At 45.7% G+C, this 17,615-nt stretch overlaps 1 pseudogene; it reads right to left on the bottom strand.

Moving 5' to 3' along the window:
- Positions 1–6,006: 6,006 nt before the first annotated feature.
- The window catches only part of LOC141027138 (uncharacterized), a 106,232-nt pseudogene continuing 94,623 nt past the window's right edge, over positions 6,007–17,615 (bottom strand).

The following is a 17,615-nucleotide window of genomic DNA, read 5'->3' as shown; positions in this document are numbered from 1 at the left end:
ATCATTAGTTACCTTGCTGTTTTTATATTTTCAGATTACAAAAACCTATATCTACCATCCATATTGCACTTGTATCACCATCTCTTCGCCGAACTAGTGCACCTATACAATTTACCATTGTATTGGGTGTGTTGGGGACACAAGAGACTCTTTGTTATTTGGTTGCAGGGTTGTTTGAGAGAGACCATCTTCATCCTATGCCTCCCACGGATTGATAAACCTTAGGTCATCCACTTGAGGGAAATTTGCTACTGTCCTACAAACCTCTGCACTTGAAGGCCCAACAACGTCTACAAGAAGAAGGTTGTGTAGTAGACATCAAGCTCTTTTCTGGCGCCGTTGCCGGGGAGGCTGGGTAAGCGGCACTCACACCCCGTCAACTAAGCTCTTTTCTGGCGCCGTTGCCGGGGAGGTGAGTGCTTGAAGGTATATCTTTAGATCTTGCAATCGAATCTTTTAGTTTCTTGTTTTATCACTAGTTTAGTTTATAAAAGAAAATTACAAAAAAATGGAATTGAGTTTGTCTCATACGCTTCATCTTTTTAATATCTTTTGTGAGTATGATGAAAAGGAAAATTGTGCTCAAGTGCTAGAGGAAGAATGTATTAAAATGTTTGGTACTAGATCTTTGTATGATGAGCATGATTGCAATGTTGTTAGTATGAATTCCTTGAATATCCATGATGCTAATGATATGCAAAGCCACAAGCTTGGGGAAGCTATGTTTGATGAAGATGATATGTTTAGTCCCCCAAGTTTTGATGAGCAAATTTATTGTGATGAAAGCATGCCTCCTATTTATGATGATTATTGTGATGACATGTATGCTATAAAGAATAATGATAACCATGAAACTTGTCATCATGATTTTAGTTTTCAATTGGATTATGCTTCACATGATAATTATTTTGTTGAGTTTGCTCCCACCATTATTCATGAGAAGAATTTTGCTTATGTGGAGAGGAATAAAAATTCTATGCTAGTAGATCATGAAAATAATGCTTTATGTGCTGGTTATATGGTTGAATTCATTCATGATGCTACTAAAAAATTATTATGAGGGAGGAATATATGCTTGTAGGAATTGAAATAATATCAAGTTTCCTCTCTATGTGCTTAAAGTTTTGAAGTTATGCTTGTTTTGCCTTCCTATGCTAGTTGATTATTGTTCCCATAAGTTGTTTGATCACAAAATCCCTATGCATAGGAAGTGGGTTAGACTTAAATGTGCTAGTTATATTCTTCATGATGCTCTCTTTATGTTTCAATTCTTATCTTTTATGTGAGCATCATTGAAATCATCATGCCTAGCTAGGGGCGTTAAACAATAGCGCTTGTTGGGAGGCAACCCAATTTTATTTTTGTTTCTTGCTTTTTGGTTCTGTTTAGTAATAAATATTTGATATAGCCTCTGGTTAGACGTGGTTTTATATTTTAATTAGTGTTTTTGCCAAGTAAGACCTATAGGATCTTCTTGGATGATAGTTATTTGATCTTGCTGAAAATTCCAGAAACTTTCTGTTCACGAAAACAATTGTTTAAAATCACCAGAACGTGATAAAATACTGATTCCAATTGCAGTAGATCAATAATCAAATTATCTAGGTTTTCCTATTTTGGTAGAATTTTTGGAGTTCCAGAAGTTTGCTCTAGTTACAGATTACTACAGACTGTTCTGTTTTTGACAGATTCTGTTTTTCGTGTGTTGTTTGCTTATTTTGATGACACTATGGCTAGTAAAATAGTTTATAAACCATAGAGAAGTTGGAATACATTAGGTTTAACACCAATATAAATAAAGAATGAGTTCATTACAGTACCTTGAAGTGGTGTTTTGTTTTCTTTCGCTAACGGAGCTTACGAGTTTTCTGTTAAGTTTTGTGTTGTGAAGTTTTCCAGTTTTGGGTAAAGATTCGATGGACTACGGAATAAGGAGTGGCAAGAGCCTAAGCTTGGGGACGCCCAAGGCACCCCAAGGTAAAATTCAAGGACAACCAAGAGCCTAAGCGTGGGGATGCCCCGGATGGCATCCCCTCTTTCGTCTTCGTTCATCGGTAACTTTACTTGGAGCTATATTTTTATTCACCACATGATATGTGTTTTGCTTGGAGCGTCATTTTATTTTGTTAGTATTTGCTTTCTGTTATTTAGAATAATGTTTAGCATCTATATTTTCAATAAAAATGTCAAGGATAGCCTTTACCATGCTTATTTTGCAAGTATACATGTTGCTGTTTCAAAACAGAAAGTTTACCGCTGTTGCAAAAATTCCCTAGAAAATTCAGAATGTGATAAAATTTTGAAACCTTTTTCATAATAAGCTCTGATACATTTACTACAGTGAGAATTTTCTCTCATAATTTTTGGAGTTAGGGAAGTATGATGAATCTGGCATTCTTTACAGACTGTACTGTTTTGACAGATTGCTGTTATGTTTGCATTGTTTGCATATGTTTGCTTGTTTAATGATTCTATTTGAGGATAGGAGTATAAAATATGCAGAGAAATTTAGTATGCAATGTTGAATAATAATTTTAGTGATTTGCTACAGTATAGTACGATAAGGTTTTTGCATTGGTTTATACTAACTTATCTCACGAGTCCTTGTTGAGTTTTGTGTGGATGAAGCTTTTGAGATTTAGGGAGACCGTGATATAAAAGGAATTAAGGAGACACAAAAGCTCAAGCTTGGGGATGCCCAAGGCATCCCTAGATATATTTCAAGAAGTCTCAAGCATCTAAGCTTGGGGATGCCCTGGTAGGCATCCCACCTTTCTTCTTCGACAACTATCGGTTAGTATCGGTTGAGCCTAAGTTTTTGCTTCTTCACATGATGAGTGCTATCCTTGAAATGTCGTTTTATTTTGCTTTGCTTGCTGTTTGAATAAAATACCAAGATCTGAAATTATTAAATGAGAGAGAGTCTTCACATAGCTACATAATTATTTAACTACTCATTGATCTTCACTTATATCTTTTTGGAGTAGTTTGTCATTTACTCGTGTGCTTCACTTATATCCTATGAGTAAATGGTTGAATGAGTTGAATGTCATAAATCTGATATTATATATGTTTCATATGCTTACCCCGTTGGGAGTAATGACTTCACATCTAAGAAGTAGAGGTAGTAAAATTATTGAAGGTTAGCAAGCATTGTATTGGTCACTTGAACAATTCATGAAAGAATATTGAAGGAAGAGAGATTTCACATATAAATATACTATCTTGGACATCTTCTATGATTGTGAGCCCCATTAATTATTTTCAAACCTGAGCAAATTAGTTGAAGTTGGACAAGGAGGACAATGTAATGAGTTATGCTTGGGTATATTTGTATAGAAGTTATATTGTTATAGATCCTCCAACATGTGGTGATTGCTATTTAGAATCTTTTGCTAGCCTAAATATCTGTACTAAACGGAATACTGCTTGTGCATCCAAATTCCTTGAACCAAGTTTCTTCCATGAGTGTCCACCATATCTACCTATATGTGGTATTTACCTGCGGTTCCAAGTAAATTTGCATGTGCCAAATTCTAAACCTTCAAATAATAATCTGTTTTGTATGCCCGAATCGCTCATGTAGCGACTAGGGGTTGTCAGTATCTTCCATGCTAGGTGGGTTATTCTCAAGAGTGGACTCCGCTCATCATTCACGAGAAAAATGGCTGGTAACTGGGATACCCAGTCCCATGATCAAAAGATCAAAATCAAATAAAAAATAATTGCAAACAAAACTCCCCCAGGATTGATGTTAGTTGGAGGCACCCGTTGTTTCGGGCAAGCCATGGATTGAATATTGTTGGTGGAGGGGGAGTAAAAACTTTACCATTCTGTTTGGGAACCGCCTATAATGTATGTAGTATGGAAGATATTGAGAACTCTTGGTTGTTATGTTGACAATGAAAGCATACCTCTCAAAATTATTTTCATCTCTATTTCAAAATCGAGCTCTGGCACCTCTACAAATCCCTGCTTCCCTCTGCGAAGGGCCTATCTTTTACTTTTATGCAAGAGTCAGTAGTATTCCTTCTCATTCCTACCTACTCTTTAGTTGGCAAGCATCGTGTGTTGGGGAAAGATCTAAGCATATATGGCCATTCAAATATATTTGATCATGAATTATTATTGTTGACAATTATCTATATGATAAGTGAGTTGGGAGGCGAAACACTAAGCCCCTATCTTTCTCTGTGTTCGATGGATGCTATTTGTTCTAAAAATATGCTTTGAGTGGTAGCAATCATGGAAGACTATATGATAGTTGAGTATGTGGAGTTTGCTAAATCAAAGCTCTGACATAGACCCTTCTTGAAAATAAGATGAATTGTAATTGTTTGATGACTAAGAATGAAGTTTGCTAGTTTTCAAGAAAGTTTATGGTCTATGCTTTAACATGTGAATAGCTTGTTACTTGATCTTGAGAAGTTTTATGAGATGAACTACTATTATGACATTTAATGATGCTAGAAAAGGTGATTGAAATTATCATTGATCAAACTTGTGCACCTGCTAGCATTCACACTTCATAAATTCTTTCTTTTATCATTTACCTACTCGAGGACGAGCATGAATTAAGCTTGGGGATGCTGATACGTCTCCAACATATCTATAATTTATGAAGCATTCATGCTATTATATTATCTATTTTGGATGTTTACGGGCTTTATTATACACTTTTATATTATTTTTGGGACTAACCTATTAACCAGAGGCCCAACCCATATTGCTGTTTTCTTGCCTATTTCAGTGTTTCGAAGAAAAGGAATATCAAAAGGAGTCCAAACGGAATGAAACCTTTGGGAGCGTGATTTTTGGAACGAACGTGATCCAGGAGACTTGGAGTTGAAGTCAAGGAAGCTTCGAGGTGGCCACGAGGGTGGGGCACGCGCCCCCTACTGTGCGCGCCCCCTGTCTCGTGGGCCCCTCGTGGCTCCCCTTACCGACTTCATTCGCCTATATATCTCCATATACCCTAAAAACATCGAGGACAAGAATAGATCAGGAGTTCCGCCGCCGCAAGCCTCTGTAGCCACCAAAAACCTCTCGGGAGCCCGTTCCGGCACCCTGCCGAAGGGGGGATCCCTCACCGGTGGCCATCTTCATCATCCCGGCGCTCTCCATGATGAGGAGGGAGTAGTTCACGCTCGGGGCTGAGGGTATGTACCAGTAGCTATGTGTTTGATCTCTCTCTCTCTCTCTCTCTCTCGTGTTCTTGACTTCGCACGATCTTGATGTATCACGAGCATTGCTATTATAGCTGGATCTTATGATGTTTCTCTCCCTCTACTCTCTTGTAATGGATTGAGTTTTCCCTTTGAAGTTATCTTATCGGATTGAGTCTTTAAGTATTTAAGAACACTTGATGTATGTCTTGCCGTGCGTATCTGTGGTGACAATGGGATATCACGTGATTCACTTGATGTATGTTTTGGTGATAAACTTGCGGGTTCCGCCCATGAACCTATGCATAGGGGTTGGCACACGTTTTCGTCTTGACTCTCCGGTAGAAACTTTGGGGCACTCTTTGAAGTACTTTTGTGTTGGTTGAATAGATGAATCTGAGATTGTGTGATGCATATCGTATAATCATGCCCACGGATACTTGAGGTGACAATGGAGTATCTAGGTGACATTAGGGTTTTGTTTGATTTGTGTCTTAAGGTGTTATTCTAGTACGAACTCTATGATAGATTGAACGGAAATAATAGCTTCGTGTTATTTTACTACGAACTCTTGAATAGATCGAGCAGAAAGAATAACTTTGAGGTGGTTTCGTACCCTACCATAATCTCTTCGTTTGTTCTCCGCTATTAGTGACTTTGGAGTGACTCTTTGTTGCATGTTGAGGGATAGTTATATGATCCAGTTATGTTATTATTGTTGAGAGAACTTGCACTAGTGAAAGTATGAACCCTAGGCCTTGTTTCCTAGCATTGCAATACCGTTTGTGCTCACTTTTATCATTAGTTACCTTGCTGTTTTTATATTTTCATATTACAAAAACCTATATCTACCATCCATATTGCACTTGTATCACCATCTCTTCGCCGAACTAGTGCACCTATATAATTTACCATTGTATTGGGTGTGTTGGGGACACAAGAGACTCTTTGTTATTTGGTTGTAGGGTTGTTTGAGAGAGACCATCTTCATCCTACGCCTCGCACGGATTGATAAACCTTAGGTCATCCACTTGTGGGAAATTTGCTACTGTCCTACAAACCTCTGCACTTGGAGGCCCAACAACGTCTACAAGAAGAAGGTTGTGTAGTAGACATTAGTTGGTTCGGCTATTAGAGCCGCCGCATATTCTTCCGCACGTAGACAACGCTCTGTATTTCCGCTAATTGAGATGACGCCACGTGGACCGGGCATCTTGAGCTTAAGATAAGCATAATGCGTGACTGCATTAAAACGAGCGAAGGCCGTTCTTCCGAGTAGTGCATGATAGCCGCTTCGGAATGGAGCTATGTCAAAGATTAGTTCTTCGCTTCGAAAGTTGTCGGGAGAACCGAATACAACCTCTAATGTTAGAGAGCCCATACAGCGGGCCTCTGTGCCTGGTATTACTCCTTTAAAGGTAGTACTGCTTTGGCTAATTCTTGATGGGTCTATCCCCATTTTGCGGCAGTGTCCTGATATATCAGATTAAGACTACTGCTGCCGTCCATAAGGACTCGGGGTGAGATGGTATCCGTTAATTATTGGGTCGAGCATCAAGGCAGCCGAACCTCCATGACGGATACTAGTCGGATGATCCCTACGATCGAAAGAGATCGGGAAGGCCGACCATGAGTTGACTTTGGGGGCGACGGGCTCTACAGCGTAAATCATGTTCACTGTTTTGACCTCTGGTGGAAATTCCTTCTGTCCCCCAGTGTTCGGCTGGCGAGGCTCGTCCTCGTCTTCACTTGGCGTCTCCCTCCCTTTGTGTCCGGTGTTTAGCTTGCCGGCCTGCTTGAAGACCCAGCATTCTCTGTTTGTGTGATTTGCAGGTTTTTCGGGGGTGCCATGAATCTGACATAATTTGTCTAGAATCTCGTTTAGGCTGGATGGTCCTTCTTTGGTGCCTTTAAAGGGCTTCTTCTGCTGACCGGGTTGAGAGCCCCTAAATCCAGCGTTGACCACCATGTTGTCTGGGCTGTCCTCATTATTTTGACGCTTATTTTTATTGCGTCGTGGCTTTCCATTGCCGTCCCTGGCTTCTGATGTGCCTGGGTCGTTGGTACCACTGCGGGCCAACCAACTATCCTCGCCCGCGCAAAAGAGGGTCATAAGGCTTGTGAGGGCTGCCATTGTCCTCGGCTTTTCCTGGCCGAGGTGTCTGGCGAGCCATTCGTCCCGTACACTATGCTTGAAAGCCGCTAAGGCTTCGGCGTCCGGGCAGTCGACGATTTGATTTTTCTTAGTAAGAAATCTATTCCAAAGCTTTTGGGCTGACTCTCCGGGTTGTTGAATTATGTGACTTAGATCGTCTGCATCCGGAGGTTGGACATAGGTCCCTTGAAAATTAGCCATGAAAGCATCCTCAAGTTCTTCCCAACTTCCAATTGAGTTTTCGGGGAGGCTTTTCAACCAGTGCCGAGCTGGACCTTTCAACTTGAGGGGCAGATATTTAATGGCGTGGAGATCATCTCCGCGAGCCATGTGGATGTGAAGAATAAAGTCCTCAATCCAGACCCCAGGGTTTGTCGTTCCATCGTATGCTTCTATGTTTACGGGTTTAAATCCCTCTGGAAATTCATGATCCAGCACCTCATCGGTGAAGCACAGGGGGTGTGCGGCACCCCTGTATTTGGATGCTTCCGACGGTTGTAGTGTTCGGTTTTGATTCTGAGCTGTTATTCGATCAGTATGATCATTTGGGCGGCCCTGATCCTGTGTCGGAGCACGCCTCCTAGGTCCATAGATGGACCTGGCCATACCGGCTTTTTTGTCCAGGTGCTCACGTAAATCGTGTGCTGACTTGTCTGCGGCATGATTAGCTGCTTTGTCTCGGCCACGGGGTGGTCGGTCCGGCCGGTCGGCCGTATTATTTTTCGGCGGTATGGGATTTATAACCTCGTCGTCGAATTCGGGCAGAAGCTTGCATTTTGGGTAGCTCTTGGTGTGGCGATCACCGCCGTATTTTTCTTCGGTGTCGAGCACTTTATTCCATCTGCGGTTGAGCGTATCCTGTGCGGCATTAAGCCTTTGCTTCTGCTTCTTCAAGCTCCTCGCGGTGGCGATAAGCACTTCGCGAAGGTCTTCTTGTTCCAATTGCTTTTCCGGGATGATGAATGCATCGTCGTCCGGACTGTTCTCCTCTCCGGAGACAGGTTTATCAGTTTTATCTCTGCCGTCATCATGATCGGACAGCGGCCCCGGATTATGTTCGGCGTCCCCCGACTCATCCTGCTCCATCGCTGGGTCCATGGGGTTGTCCGGGGTATTGTTTATTCTTGCGCTGTTATCGCTGTTTTTACTGTAGCGGGATTTGGAGCGGCGCCGACGCCGTCGCTTTGGTTGCTCTTCAAGGGGATTATCCTTCGTTGCATCCTTCCGTTCCTCGCCATCGCTTTCTCTGGGTGTGTCCACCATGTATACATCATATGATGAGGTGGCTGTCCAGCGCCCTGTGGGCGGTGGTTCCTGTTCTTCTCCGTCATCGTCGTCCATACTGTCCATGTCTTCGGAGTCGAAGTCGAGCGTGTCGGTTAAATCGTCGAGAGTGGCTATTAAGTGGGTGGTGGGTGGGTAACGAATTTCTTCGTCGTCCGCTCCCCACTCAAGCCGGACATAGTTTGGCCAAGAGTCTCCTGACAGGGAGAGAGTTTTTAATGAATTTAGCACGTCGCCTATGGGCGAGTGTTGAAAGATATCCGCGGAGGTAAACTCCATGATCGGTGCCCAATCAGATTCTATAAGCACGGATGCACGCGGTTCGGAGCCTATGGCCGGAAACGAGTCCGAGGATCCGATGACACGGACCTCATTGGAGGCAAAGTCTGTGTTCGGCTCCATCGCCGATGAGTGGGCGGCTTCCGTGGCGGGGTCCATCCACCCGTCCTCGGATGGCACAATCTGCTCCAGATTAAGAGCCGGGGCAGCCGTAGGCGTGACCTCACGAACACCGTCCGATGGCAGATTTAAGTCATGCCCGTCGTGACTGTTCGGCGCACCTGCCATGGGCTCGAATCCGTCGAAGATCAAGTCTCCGCGGATGTCGGTCGTATAGTTCAAGCTTGCAAACCTGACCTGATGACCAGGGGCATAGCTATCGATCTGCTCCAGATGGCCAAGCGAGTTGGCCCGCAGTGCGAAGCCACCGAATACGAAGATCTGTCCGGGGAGGAAAGCCTCGCCCTGGATCGCATCGCTACACATGATTGAAGGAGCCATCAAGCCTTATCGTGACGGCACAGTGGAACTCTCAATGAAAGCACCAATGTCGGTGTCAAAACCGGCGGATCTCGGGTACGGGGTCCCGAACTGTGCGTCTAAGCACTACTAGGGAAAACCTTATACACAGAACTTTAGCAGTAGCGCTTGTTAAAAAAGCACGCTAGTGCTAACTAGCAGTAGCGCGCTGGCGAAAACAGCGGTACAAATATATATATATATATATATATATATATATATATATATATATATATATATATATATATATATATATATATATATATATATATAGCAGTAGCGCGTCTAGCCGTAAAAGCGCTACTACTAAAATTCCCACTGCTAAGCCGACAGGCTACACATAGTAGTAGCGAGCTTATAGAAACAGCGCTACTGCTACTTGTTTTGTAGCAGCGCATTTACGAAGAAAGGCAAATTAAATGGAAAGCAAATAAAAAAGAGAAAGGAATAGCAGTAGCGCTTGTTAAGAAACGCGCTATAGCTATCGTAGCAGTAGCACACTTCCTGGAATGCGCTACTGCTACTTTTGACTTAACCGCGCGGTTCGTTCTTCCCCCGCGGCCACTTCCCCCAAATCCCTACTCCTCCGCTGTCGCCGCCCTGCATCGCCATCGGCCGCCGCGCGCGACCCGTCGCTCTCCGCACACCCTCGACGCCGCCCCCGACCCCGACCTCGACGCCGCCCCCGATCCCGACCTCGACGCCCCCCTACCTCGCCGCCCTCCGCCGTGCGCCCGCCGCCCCGACCCCGACCCCGTCCCCAACCTCGACGCCGCGTGCCCCTCTCCCTAACTCCGCAGGCGCCCGAGGTGAGCATGCCCTCCTCCTCCTCCTCCCCTACCTCTGCCTAGCTAGGGTTCTTAGGGTTAAATTTCAGAGTTCATCTAATTAGTTAGGGTTCATCAAATTAGATGCTAATTATGGCAGTAGTTGTTAAATAGAATTAGTTTTAGAGTTCATCGAATTAGTTAGGGTTAAATTTTAGAGTTCATCAAATTAGTTAGGGTTAAATTTTAGAGTTCATCAAATTAGTTAGGATTCATTAAATTTTAGAGTTCTTCAAATTAGTTAGGGTTAAATTTTAGAGTTCATCAAATTAGTTAGGGTTCGTTAAATTTTAGAGTTCATCAAATTAGTTAGGGTTAAATTTTAGAGTTCATCTAACTTATTTTTAGTACGAAAATTAATAGAACTACTTTACTTTTTTAGTTAAAGCAATTTTTCCCGCATCGACGTCGACGATGCCTATCCCGCATCCTCGTCGTCGAGTCGGCGGAGGACACCTGCGTCACCAGATGGGCCATGTCCGGGACTGGGCTCCGCCGGGGTGGTATTGGGAGGCGCTACCTACCGGGAGGCGCAGGTTGGTGAGGAGTCAGCCCGTCGTTGACCCAAACCTTCTTTGGTGGCGGTCGCGTGGGCCAATGACGGTCCAGAGGCTCGAGGACCCCGCGGAGGTGGTGCGTCACCGTGTCAGTGAGGAGGACGCGCACGTCCATCGCTACTTGTTTGCGTTGGAGCACAGGTTCTCCAATACCTGGGAGGTTCTCCAGGGATCTCATTGGAGCTATGATCCTGTGATGGTTCCTTCTCTGTGGGTGTCCACCGCCCGCGCCGATACCCGTCGTGCGCTAGGGTTTTAGTTGTATTAGTGATGTTATATGTATGATACTATTCGGGATGTATTAGTGATAATATTCGACGATGTATGGACGCATGAGATGATTTATTTTTGCTTATTGAATGCATGCTAATTGAGTCCTATAAGATATTTGAAATGTATGTCTTGTGTTGCTCAAATAGGATATGTGCTTGCCCAAGTGGCCGGTCATGTTTGCAGGTTCCACCTCCGAGTGGCCTATGTTTTGCCGGAGTGTTGATTCATTTCCGTTCCGGCAAATTTCAGGCGCTCGATATATCCTATTTTAGCAAAGGTCATGCCGGATTTTTCCGTGAATTTTGGCATGAGTAGTAGGAAATATCGAGTGCCCCGGATTTGTGTGTTGAGTATCCTGGTAGTTGTCTTAGATCGATTTTCAATTAATGTTTTAACTATGAACATAGGAAATGTCTGACGATGAAAAGGATTTCGGTATTTGCAAATACTGCGAAGACGAGCGCGGCCTGTGCGACGGAATCTTCCTAGATGATGATAGGCGCCTCATCATCTAGCTGGATGAGAACTTCGAAGTGGATACAGTAAGTCACAACGACAAGTCTTTTTTCGTAATTAAGCATGACATCTGCTTCATTTGCTTCAACTTATAATTTAATTTTTTTACTATTCTACTAGCGTATCCCCTGCCATGCAAGAGTTTTTGTATTGGATAAGATAGGTTTTAGTCGTACTATGGAGGTAAAGAAAGTTTACTTGAAGACCGAGCATGATTATATTTTTCACGCAAAATTATACAACGCAGACGACTACACCTATTTTGGATGCAAAACATGGCGAGCACTATGCAAGACTTATGCATTTGAGCCTGATATGGTTATCACCTTTGATATTCGTCCGGAAGATGATATTGAAGGTAATACCGACATCTGGGTCGATGTGCAGACGCCTGCAGTTATACCATCATGTGAGTTTCTCAACCATATTTATGTCTTTGAAATTGTTTATTCAAAAATAGTTGACAACTAATTTCTATTGTCAGATTATTTCCGTTCAAGCAAACATGTCCAGCGCTTGGTAGACAGGACCTACTACTGTCCCGGGGCTAAACTAAACTGCGAGGAGCTAAGTCATTATGTTTCATGGCTTGAGGATCTTGATACTGTCAAGACAAATTTTCTTCCTGCACTTAGAAATGTTAGTACTGAAAACGTGCGACCAATAGTGTTCGTAATGAACTACGGTCACATCTATTTAGGAAAGATGGTAAGATTTTTACTATTTGTCCCCAGTGCATCTTTTCCATACATTATTTTTAAGCTAAACTTCATTGCTAAGTATGTTACCATACGATGTTCTTCAACAAGGACTCCCGATGAATGTTGTGCCTTATGGGATCGAGACTACAGGTACCATGAGTATTGTTAGCTTGCCCAAGATATCCTACAGAGCACTTTAGTGCATTCAGGATTTCTAAAAGCGACGAATGCTTAATAGTGAAAGACTGGACCAAAATTGTGAACGATCGCAGACAAGTAATAGGGGGAAGCAATCAGAAGCGCAGCCCACGATTAGGAGACAGGTTCAGCTGCATGCTCCAACTTGATGAAGGAGGAGAGCTACACATGTTTTATGTTATTTTACCTGAGAGAGAGCAGCAGGAGTGATTAGCTAGTTAGAAATGAGTTTGAAGATGATGATGTGCTACACTATGACTATGATGATTAAATAGCTAGTGTTGGTGGTAATCACTGTGATGATTATTATTAGCTAGTGTTAGTGGTGATTAGATAGCTACCGCATCTAGTGTTGGTGGTGATTAGCTAGCTAGAATGAGTTTGAAGACGATTATGTGCTACACTATGACTATGGTGATTAAATAAATACTGTTGGTGGTAATGACTATGATGATGATTAAATAGCTTGTGTTGGCAGATTAGATTCAAGTGGAGGCAACATGTGGTGCACATCGAAAGTACTACTAGTCCAAACTAGATCTAGTTTGGATTAGTAGTATACTTTTGACATGCACCACACATTTGACACACTGTTATGGACATAATGATATATACCTCATAATTGGTATTGTACCAAAATTTGTATAACGACGCATAAATACACTAAAAAAAGAATACTAGTAGCGATGGATAGTAAACACGCTGCAACAAGCTAGATTAGCAGCAGCGCGGGGTAGAACAAGCGCTGCCGCTATGTGTCTTAGCAGTAGCACTTGTCGCACGCGCTACTGCTAAGTAATAGCTGTAGCGCCTTATTAGTAGCGCGGCAGCACGCGCTACTAGTGGGCATTAAACCCGCGCTACTACTAGGGGTTTCCCTAGTAGTGAAGTCTAATGGTAACAGGAGGCGGGGGACACAATGTTTACCCAGGTTCGGACCCTCTCGATGGAGGTAATACCCTACTTCCTGCTTGATTGATCTTGATGATATGAGTATTACAAGAGTTGATTTACCACGAGATCGTAGAGGCTAAATCCTAGAAGCTAGCCTATGATTATGATTGTCTATCTTGTCCTACGGACTAACCCCTCCGGTTTATATAGACACCAGAGGGGGCTAGGGTTACACAGAGTCGGTTACAGAGAAGGAGATCTTCATATCCGAATCGCCAAGCTTGCCTTCCACACAAAGGAGAGTCCTATCCTGACACGGGACGAAGTCTTCAATCTTGTATCTTCATAGTCCAACAGTCCGGTCAAAGTATATAGTCCGGCAGTCCGAGTACCCCCTAATCCAGGACTCCCTCAGGCACCACCACCACGCGCACCGCCGGCCACCACCACCAGGTCGTCGGACCGCCACCGGCCGAGCCGCACCACCGCCGCACGCCCACGACGGAGAGGGACCACCGCAGCCGCCAGCAGCCCGAAGCCGGACCCCAGCCGCCGCCCACGCCGCCTGTCGGGCGGATCCGGCCGCCTCGGCGAGGCGCGCTCCACCGCGCAGCCGGCCACGCAGCACCACGCGCCGCCACGCCGCGGTGCCCCGTGCCCGCACTCGATGGAGGAACCCGTGTCGCCCCCATCGCGCGGAGGAGGAAGAGCAAGGCCCCGCCGGCGCCGGCGCCGGTCGGGCTTAGCCCGGCCGCGCCCCCTGGCGGCGGCGAGGGAGGAGGGAGGAGGAGGGGAGACCGGCGGTGGAGGGATCTGGGCACCCGCCCCGGCCGCCTCGCGGGTGGCGGCGGGGGGGGGGGGGGGGGGGGGGGAAGGGGGGAAGGGTTTCCTTTTTTTTTAGGCTGAATATTTGTTTAGCCGACTAGGCATAACTTGTTAGTCTAGCGAGAACTACACCTTTTTAAATTTTCAGTCCACTGATTTCAAGTTCAGTTGAGTCAGATTTTTTAGCCGTCTGATTGTGTGGACGCTGAATGCATCACAACGCTCGCATGTGGGTTTTCGCTGGTTCACTAGGGCTGGTTTTCTTCCAGTGTTTAGTCGGTTCTTAGTGGCTTGTCTGGTTGCTTATCGGGGTTTCTCAGTTTCCGTTTTTCATTTTCCGTACCCAGGTAGGTATTTGAGTTTCTCTTCTTTTTTTCATTTTGTTATCAGCGCTGCGTGTCCTTAGCTCCTCCCATATCAGTGCGTTGCCCTTGGTCTCCTCCAGCCAGCCGAGGGGAAGCGGTGGCTCGCTGCCACGGGGGGAGAGAGAGGCTGGAGCAAGGGGTGGCGCATGGCGGCGAGGCCATGCGTGATCCACCATGGGATGCTGACGGGGAGGCAAGCACAGCTGTCGCCATCGGCGGGCAGGTCAAGTTTCCAATCGCTTCTCTTGCGTTTTTCTTCATTTCTAGTGGCACGTCGGATGGTGAGTCCTTGGTTGTTCTTGTCGAGATGTGTTGTACAGTAAGTCAGTAACTCATTGCGGGGCTAATCGTGGGGATGTGTGCGGGTGGATCAATGGGGGACGAGGCAGATTAATCGATTGGGTGGATTTTGTTTCCCCCAATTTTTCTAGGGCTCATTCCATCACGAAGTTGATTTTTGTGGATTTGTACACTCTCGATAGCTATTGGGGATTCGGTTTGTTCCGTTCGTTGCCGTCGATATTCATATGTTGTTAGAAGAGGTACTTATGTTTTCAAATCTGAGCTCTTTTTTCTCTTCTCATTTCATCAGTGTGAGCCCCGTGTGTGGCTCGGTAGAGACATAGTGCTTTTTTATTTGATCCGCCCCCACTCCAAACGGGAATAATCCTTATGGGTAGGAAGAGCCACTGAATATAAGTCAGAAGATGTATGTATGTCTATTTTCATGACTTTTATGGTGTTAGAAGGTTTTTGCCCTGTAGCAGATGTTTTGATGCCGGGCATCCGCGGCGGGTTTCCCTCTATATGCCCGAACTTGCTCTCCCCTTCTTCCCGCCTCCTTTATCTGATCTAGCTGGTGTAATGAACAATGTTATTTCCATTGAAAAATTAATGGGAAAGGGGTTATCCTGGTTGGAAAAAAATGTCTATTTCCAGAGAATAACAGAACTACATATATGCTACTCTTTTTTGCCTGATATGTTCTACTTCAGACAACAGTTGTTTTCCCTTCTTTGAGACGGAAAAGCCTTCTGCTTGCTTGTGATTTTTGAGGATTCAATGAACATTATTTTCCGTGTGATGTACCGTTAAGCAGAAACATGTAAAAGCCACTGAATGTTACTGTCTAGGATGATAGATGGCTCTATTAAATTGGATCCTGGATATGTCCAGTCATCTAAACTGTATGCTGATGTGATAAATGTCTGCTTGCAAAGGAAACCATATTTTCATATGTTAACTGCATGTGTTTGTTCCTGCTAATTCGAACTGCAATATTTGCCTTGTTTCCTCTTTGATCAAATGAAGAGACAGCCCTTGTATTTGTTTAGAGTTTTGAGGATCCACTGATTATTATGGAGGTATCTGTACAGCCACTGGACGAATCCTTCCTCTGCTATGATTACAATATCAATACAGTCTGCTAATAGCCGACGCAGAACCAAAACATCATTTTTGTTTTGTACATGCTCATATTTCCATGCAGGTTATTCAATATACATTTTGTAATAGGCCATGTTCCTAGTCATCCGTGTGGCCAGTAGAGTCCTCATAAAATGCCGTGGCGTTGTCATGTATGTAATCAGCTTGCAACAGCACCTCGGGCTACATCTCCATTTGTATGTAATCCTTTCATACATTCTTTCTCATAGCCTTTAATTTCATGTTCACAGGGCTTGTATCAACAGGAGGAGTATATGAGTCTGATTGCGGCTCATCCAACGTTGAGTGCCGGGAACAAAGCAGCATGTCAAGTGATGGAGTAGCAAGGATTTTCTAACAGTCCTCTCTCTTAGTTCTTGTTCTCTCTTATCAGCTGTCTTCTCTGTTCCTGAGTTTAACCATTTCTATTTGTTAGAGATATATTTGGATTACATATGTTTTGGTAGTTTAGGATTTGTAATTCATCTCCTACCTTATCTTTAGGAGAGGCGTCTTGCCCTCCAAGCCTTGTACTCAATATATATATACTCGTCCTCAAGGCTCAATAATACATACATCATATTCCACCAATCCTTCTCTCCTTTCTAATATGGTATCTATCGCAAGTCGATCCTAAACCCTAGCCGCCGCCGATTCCGCACCCACGCGCCGCCCCTGGGGCGGTCGGCCTCCATGACCGCCGCGGGGGGCCGCGCCGCCCGTACCTAGGGTTCGTCCGCCGGTCGTGTTGACCGGCTGCTCTAGAGAGCCTTTTCCCCGAGCCTTGCTCCGGGGTTTTCTCTCTCCCGCCGGTCATCTTGATCGCGCGGTTTCTTTTTGGTTTTCCGATCTATTCTTGATCGGTTTGCGTCGCCCACCGCCGTCGTCGACCCCGAGCGCCTCTACTCCGACCCCGGCGCGACCAGCCGGCCTCTCCTCCGACCTGGCGGCCACACGCGTCGAGGCGGCCCGTCAGGGCCAGCCGCCGTCCGCGCGTCGGTCTGCCCGTCGCCCTGCGCCGGCCGTCACCGCCCTGCTCCGACCGGGACACCTGCATCACCACGACCCGGCGGCCTCGCGCCATGCGACGGCCAATCATAGCCGTCGCTCGCGCCGACCCGCCCATCGATCCACATCACCCGCGTCCGCCGCGTCTGCACGGAGGCCCGACGGTCTACCTCGCCGGCCTCGTCCTCGGCTGCATTGGGACGGCTGCGTCAGGCTCGTCGGCTGCCTCTACTTGGGTGCCGCTGCTCCGTTGGTCGCTCAGGCCTCGCTGCCCGGGCGCCGGCGTTGCTTTGGCAGCCCGGGTGCCGGTGCTGACAAGCTCGTCCGCACGACGTCCCACGCCGTCCGTCGTCGCCAGGTTCATCTCGGACTCCGCCGCCACCACGCCTCCACCGAGCGGCGTCCCCGACCTCGCGCACGATTTGCTTGATCACCCGCTCGCCGCCGCGATCCGCCTCATCTACGCCGCGCGACCGACCTGGCCCGTCGGTTACGCGCGCCTCCGCAGGTCGCGTGAAGATCGTCCCTGAGTTCAGCGCGCCTCTCCACCGATCGAGCATCGGGCTGCCGCTGCGTCGCCCCGTCGGGCCGCAGCGCCGCCGCCCCGTGGTTCTCCTCGCGGCT

The sequence above is a fragment of the Aegilops tauschii genome, chromosome 1, assembly GCF_002575655.3.
Source record: "Aegilops tauschii subsp. strangulata cultivar AL8/78 chromosome 1, Aet v6.0, whole genome shotgun sequence".
NCBI classification, from domain to species: Eukaryota; Viridiplantae; Streptophyta; class Magnoliopsida; order Poales; family Poaceae; genus Aegilops; species Aegilops tauschii.
This window is presented reverse-complemented; position numbering and strand designations above follow the sequence as displayed.